This window comes from Salvelinus sp. IW2-2015, linkage group LG20 (assembly GCF_002910315.2).
Source record: "Salvelinus sp. IW2-2015 linkage group LG20, ASM291031v2, whole genome shotgun sequence".
Lineage (NCBI taxonomy): Eukaryota > Metazoa > Chordata > Actinopteri > Salmoniformes > Salmonidae > Salvelinus > Salvelinus sp. IW2-2015.
Window position 1 is genome coordinate 3,487,361 of NC_036860.1, and position 6,764 is coordinate 3,494,124.

The 6,764-nt window shown below is 41.8% G+C and overlaps 1 protein-coding gene and 1 long non-coding RNA gene across 3 annotated transcripts in view; both read left to right on the forward strand.

Moving 5' to 3' along the window:
* LOC139029381 (uncharacterized) overlaps window positions 1–6,764 on the forward strand; it is a 235,317-nt gene that overhangs the window by 57,110 nt on the left and 171,443 nt on the right. The gene's annotated exons all lie outside the window — the stretch shown is intronic.
* The window catches only part of LOC111981621 (paralemmin-1), a 29,242-nt gene continuing 27,763 nt past the window's right edge, over window positions 5,286–6,764 (forward strand). The window contains exon 1 of one of the 2 annotated variants that reach the window (XM_024012993.3): window positions 5,286–5,655. The gene's annotated coding sequence lies outside the window, so the exon portion shown is untranslated. The remainder of the gene's footprint in view (window positions 5,656–6,764) is intronic. The other variant, XM_024012991.3, reaches the window with a different exon arrangement.

The window sequence follows — 6,764 nt, forward strand, 5'->3', positions numbered from 1 at the left end:
GTTTAATTTCATTTGGTGTATTATCTGCTTCTACAATTACTAACGTATGTTCTCACTGCAATAAAGCCCTTAAATTGAAGGGGGTCGACAATTTTTCTTTTGAAACGTACCTTTAATTTAACTAGGCAGCCCCCAGAGCGCCAGATCTTGCAGTGGGTTGATCACAAGTAAGAACAAAATTTCTTATTTTCAATGAACGCTAGGAAACAGTGGTTACACTGCCATGTTCAGGGGCAGAACGACAGGTTGTACCTTGTCAGCTCGAGGTTCAGATCTTGGCAACCTTTCTGGGTTACTTGACCAACACCTCTAACCACATAGGCACGCGGGTGCGCGCCCGACCATACATGTGCATGCCAAGGCATGTATACATTAACAATATCAATGCCACAGCTTCTGATATCTTGATGGGGCAGTCTTGGCCTATTATTAATGTGTGTGTACCATTCCAGGGGAAGGGACGGGGCCTATTGATAAAGTTACTCGTCAAAACTTTGCTATGTGATCACACTGCAAAGATCTGGGGCTCACAGTTTCCCACTGAGCATGAAGAACGTCTCATTCGGTAGCCAGCGGGGTTTTAATGCAGCCGCAGTCAGCTCACATCGGAATCATAGTACCGTCTTCTTAATAGACCCAATTCGTTCTTAGTCTCAAACAACCACAGCTTCTCACACATGTCATTAGCACTTTGAAACATTGCATTGGACAGTAGTGAGAAGCATTCTTTTATTTTAACCTTTAAATTTAACTAGGCAAGTTCAGATAGAACAAATTCTTATTTACAATGGGCCAGCCAGCCCAAGGGCAAACAACGCTGGGACACAATTGTGCATCACCTTGGAACCTCCAATCATGGCCTGTGTTTGTGATACAGCCTGGAACGACCAGAGTCTGTAATGATGCCTCTGGGCACTGAGATGCAGTGCCCTTAGACCACCGCACCACTCAGGAGCCCAAAATGCCTTGTTGCCAGAAAAGCTCTTGAGTTTAGTGGAGGTGTTTATAGAGCAAGAGGACCTCTAGTGCTCCCCATTCCACCCTGAGAGTGTTAATGAAATCAAGCAGGTCACAAACCACGGGTAACTCCACAATGACTCATCACCTTCATTATATAGCATTTACCACTTGGGGAGCGTGATAGGATTAGCCACATTAAGCTAACACACAGTCTCTCTGTATAGTATCTGACCTATACACTACAGTATATAAATATGTACCTAACAGCATAAACAACACAGCCACTGGGGTGAACCCCTCTAGGCAAGCATAAAGCAATGCAAGTACTAGTTTATACGATTTTGTAGTTGTGTTGGGGCATGGCCCCCCCTGGTTATACAAACAATTTATCATAATTTGTGTTAACATTTTTTCTTTTTTATGATTGTTTTTAACCTCGTTAGGAAGGCTTGTAAGGCATGTTGATAAATAAAAATAAAAATTGAGATTTAATCATAGCCATAGTAAGATCAGTTAATGGTCAAATATGAAATGGGACTATTATGTGGAGGTTAGGGCTGTACTAAAAAGGATAGTTGCCACAGTCTCTATAGCCTAGTGTCACGCTTCTTATGACCTTAGGTTCCTTTATTTTATGGTCTTTATTTTAGTTGGTCAGGGCGTGAGTTGGGGTGGGCATTCTATTGTTGTTTTTCTAATGTTTTGTTCTGTTGATTTATATTCTATGTGTTTGGCTCACTCACCTGACCTAGCCCCTAAGCCCTATCCCTAGCACCAGACACAGGCCAGCTCTCCCTCATACCACCAGGCCGCTGCAGCATGGCATTGCTGTTCTGGCTCGATTGGGATTGTCAGAGTGGGGAATGAGAATATGGCTACGCATTGTGGAAAATGAAGGAAATCTGGCCCATTATTAGGGCCGTTGGGTTACAGCACATTGGATGTCTGTCCCATGGGTCCCTCTACTCCCCTTCCCTCCCCTGCCCTGCCGGTGAGAAACAGAAACTGAGCTTGCCTACTGACTGATCAATACAGACAGAGGAGGAATGGGGAGAAAGAGGGAGGATAGAGGGCGGTAAGGAGAGAAGGAGGTGGAGGGGGCCGGGTATCTCACTGTGGGAGATGTGGATTGTGGTTACCATGGTAACCATGTCTCTACACTGCACACCGAGACACAAAAAGACAACACAACATGGGTGGACTTTATGGGATGTACACATACTTTACCACATGCACTTTGCACGAACATACACCAAATTTCTAATATTTCATATATGCCTGTACAGTATGTGAATACGTAAGCACCTCCGGTCCGGTTGTACTGCCTGTAAAACCTGCATACTGACAGTTTGAATTATTTACGTGATGATTTGTGAGGGTCTGAACATTTGATGGCATCCATGCAATATAAAAATGTGATGATCTGTCAGTATTGGGCTGTCCAGTCTGATGGGCAGTCAGAGAACCTGAACAAATAGCAGTACAAATCCAGAGGTTTGGATTTAATTGCAGAATGACTGCATATTCCTTTAACAATGTAATGGCATAACACATTTCCTACATGGACACCCTTCCACTCAGGCAAATCAGTCTGCCATGAAAGACAATGGAAAATAGGAACACATGTGCATGCCTACGCACTATACACTATATGTGCACACATACAAGCCAAGCCAAGCTCCAGCTGTGTGCATAGGGGCAACTCATTAAAACACACAACAATAACAACGATGTAGGATCTTAATATGATCAGTCTTTTGTTGGTGAGAATCTTCCTGACCACAGAAAATCAGATAAGCTTTGTGATTTATATAAAATTTCACTGAAAAACAACATACACACGGTAATATTAACGTAATGCACTTTTCAATGTAGCCTACTTTTGTCCAGGCTAATAGCTGACCACCGATCAAGCAACATTATGGAATTAAACGTTAAATCCTGTTGCTGCATTATATTTTCTGTGACAATATAGGTTTAAATGAATAATCCTACATCTGTACATTTCTCTGCTTGGTCTGCTTTCTAAACAGCCTCAGTTACTCCTTGGCCTTGGGTCTGCCTTGCTCGACTCACTGAGAAACAAAACAATGTTCAGTTAGAGTTAACCCTAACGAATTGACCAGTTAGAGTTAACCCCAACCCTAACCAAATGATCAGTTAGAGTTAACCCTAACCCAATGAGCAGTTAGCTTAACAGTAACCCTAACCAATGAACAGTTAGCGTTAACCCCAACCCTAACCAAATGATCAGTTAGAGTTAACCCTAACCCAATGAGCAGTTAGCGTTACAGTAACCCTAACCAAATGATCAGTTAGAGTTAACCCTAACCCTAACCCAATGACCAGTTAGCGTTAACCCCAACCCTAACCCAATGACCAGTTAGCGTTAACAGTAACCCTAACCAAATGATCAGTTAGAGTTAACCCTAACCAAATGATCAGTTAGAGTTAACCCTAACCCAATGACCAGTTAGCGTTAACCCTAACCCTAACCAAATGATCAGTTAGAGTTAACCCTAACCAAATGATCAGTTAGCGTTAACAGTAACCCTAACCAAATGATCAGTTAGAGTTAACCCTAACCAAATGATCAGTTAGCGTTAACTCTAACCCTTACCAAATGATCAGTTAGCGTTAACCCTAACCCTAACCAAATGATCAGTTAGAGTTAACCCTAACCCAATGATCAGTTAGCATTAACCCTAAACCTACCAAATGATCAGTAGCGTTAACCCTAACCCTAACCAAATGACCAGTTAGCGTTAACCCTAACTCTTACCAAATGATCAGTTAGCGGTAACCCTAACCAAATGATCAGTTAGCGTTAACCCTTACCAAATGATCAGTTAGCGTTAACCCTAACCCTAACCAAATGATCAGTTAGAGTTAACCCTAACCCAATGATCAGTTAGCATTAACCCTAAACCTTACCAAATGATCAGTTAGCGTTAACCCTAACCCTAACCAAATGACCAGTTAGCGTTAACCCTAACCCTTACCAAATGATCAGTTAGCGTTAACCCTAACCAAATGACCAGTTAGCGTTAACCCTAACCCTTACCAAATGATCAGTTAGCGTTAACCCTAACCAAATGATCAGTTAGCGTTAACCCTAACCAAATGATCAGTTGCGTTAACCCTTACCAAATGATCAGTTAGAGTTAACCCTTACCAAATGATCAGTTAGCGTTAACCCTAACCAAATGATCAGTTAGCGTTAACCCTAACCAAATGAGCAGTTAGGTAACACAGATGTGAGAGGAGAGGGTGCTCAGAGCGACAAAAGGTGCGACACAATGTTCAGTCAGCCTCGCAAATGCCTGACTGACCTCTCTTAACCTTATGCAAATGTCTGCTGAGTGGGCTCCCTGCTTGCGCTCCCGCAGTGCTGGAGCTGTACTGTAGTCTATACTTTGTGCTGGGCTGCTTCGGGTTTGTGTAATAAATATGGACGGAATGGATACAATGAGTGGGCTGGCCATGCAAGCGACAGGGACTAGGTGAGATGTTTTGATGCTGTTTTGTTTACGCGCTTCAGTTATTTTTACAGGTTCTGATGGAGCTTCTTGTTCATGTAAGAAAGACCCAGAAAAGCCTTCAGGCATGGGGAAATGATGCATGTTATTGTGAACACACCAGATGGGTCCCGAGGCAGAGTACACTGAGGTTTAGGGTGTTAATGAGATGGAAATGTAGGTAGCACAGGGCTATTTTAATGGATGACGCTGCAAGGTTACTCAGGTTGGAGCAGGCTGGCATCCCAAATGACAGGTAGAAAACCTGCATGCAGAAAATATCCCATTTGTCAAATTTGGCTGGGACACAAGCTCATTATAATGACAAGAAGTGCACCTCCTACAGAGCTGATTGATTAATCACTGTCTCATGTGTACACTATCAAAGGAGCACTCCCATAATGACTCCACTCTGCCTTGGTGATAGACCATGCAGTCAGCCAAGCAGACACTATTAGTGGATTAAATGGCTTCCCTCTTCTGAATTATCAAGTAATAATCAATGGGTTTTCAATGGTTTACATATATTTTTTAAATGTATAGGTATGCTTATACATATTGAGGCCTTTTCCAGACATGTGACAATGACGTTTACAATAGAGCACATACCATGGAAGGGTCCCTAACATGTCTACTGTGTGGCATATGGCCCATACGGTATCTGGTATCTGGCCATAGGCTGCACCTTGTTATCTTAACTTAACCGACCCCCATGAAAACTGATGAGATAACCAAGAACAGCCGACCTCAAGTTAACGTTTCACTTTTTCCCCCCCGCTACCTATCCTGGCAGCAAGACATATTCTAAAACTGTTTTTAGAAAATAAAACGCTAAGACTACTGCGGTAGTTAACGGTCTCGAGCATTCTTCTGGAGCATGCTATTCTTCTTCCCTGGTACCTTCCCTGAACGAGAGGCGCGCCGAAGTGTTCATTATGGAGTGGGCTACTCTAGCCTCCTATTACGTCTCACTGAACTTTGTGGTCACTCCCACAAACGAATTCGTGTTTTCTTACTAACTTCCCAGCAGTTTTCATACCAAACGTTACACATCGTAGAGATGGAAAATACAGTCAAATCTGATTGAAGAGTTCATAACTTTTTCAACCTGAGTCCTTGAACCATATCTTTCTGTGCGCTTGTTCTACATTCCAACTGCGAGTGAAAGTTACGCAAGGTAAGGCTATTTACCTATTTGTTCAAATGCTTTACACGTCATTTAAGTTGTATGTAAATTATTGTAGCTCATCATCTCTTTTAAAAGTCCACTCTACGGGTCAACTTCGTATTATCATATCCCATGAAGTTGTACCAAGTTGGATCCCATTTTGCAATATTATTCAACATTGAGGTTGTGCCACAGATCTTTAAAAAAAAAAGATTTTGTTTTGCAACATTGCTTAMTATAATGTTATAACTGGGCTGGTTCAATATAATGACACATTTGTATGAATATCATGTGAAATTAATCTCTTCAGCTTTCATTGCATTCCTGTTCAAAGTGTAAAAACCAAGTACCTGTATCATTTCACAATAGACTGCCTAATTTTTGGGCATTCCTGAACTGAAGAACTTTGTCACCTCACTCTATTGGCAAAGTTTAAGACACAAATCCCTGCCTTTGGTATAGGAGAGATGACTGTGACTTGGTGCACGTTAATATAAGCTGTGCATTTAAAATAGCTGCTTTTGTGACCCACTCAATACTGATAAACAACCTGTCAGTCATAGACGACTGACACACCTCTAACAGTGAGCACTTCATTAACTAACCTACTCCATGGCAACAAAGATCCCCTAAAATGGATTCAATGCTTAAGGAGACAAATTGCTTTGGGATTCTCAGCCAGGGCACAATAATCAAATTTAGTCTAATTGGAATTAAGTGCTTCTATATTCCAGCCACACCGCACCATCCCAACACCACCACTCCAGCTCTTGGCCTCTATGCTGCAGTACAGAGACAGTCCCTCATTACTCTGTGACGTCTTCTGCAACAGAGCTTAAACACATATCAGCATCAGGCTGAGGATCTTCATAGGAGATAACTAGTCTAGAATTGAAGCATGCTCCACCTACCAAATATAGAGCTTGTTGTCAGGCAAAATATCATCCATTACCATAATGATAGTCATGTGAATAATGATATTCATGTGAATATGAATATCAAAGAAATGTCTTGTAATTAATTAGTAAATGGGTAACGATCATAAAGAACATTAGCAGTGATTAGGGCACTAATGTTCATATTGATTTCACATCATCAGAGTGGTAGTGTTGGTGCTA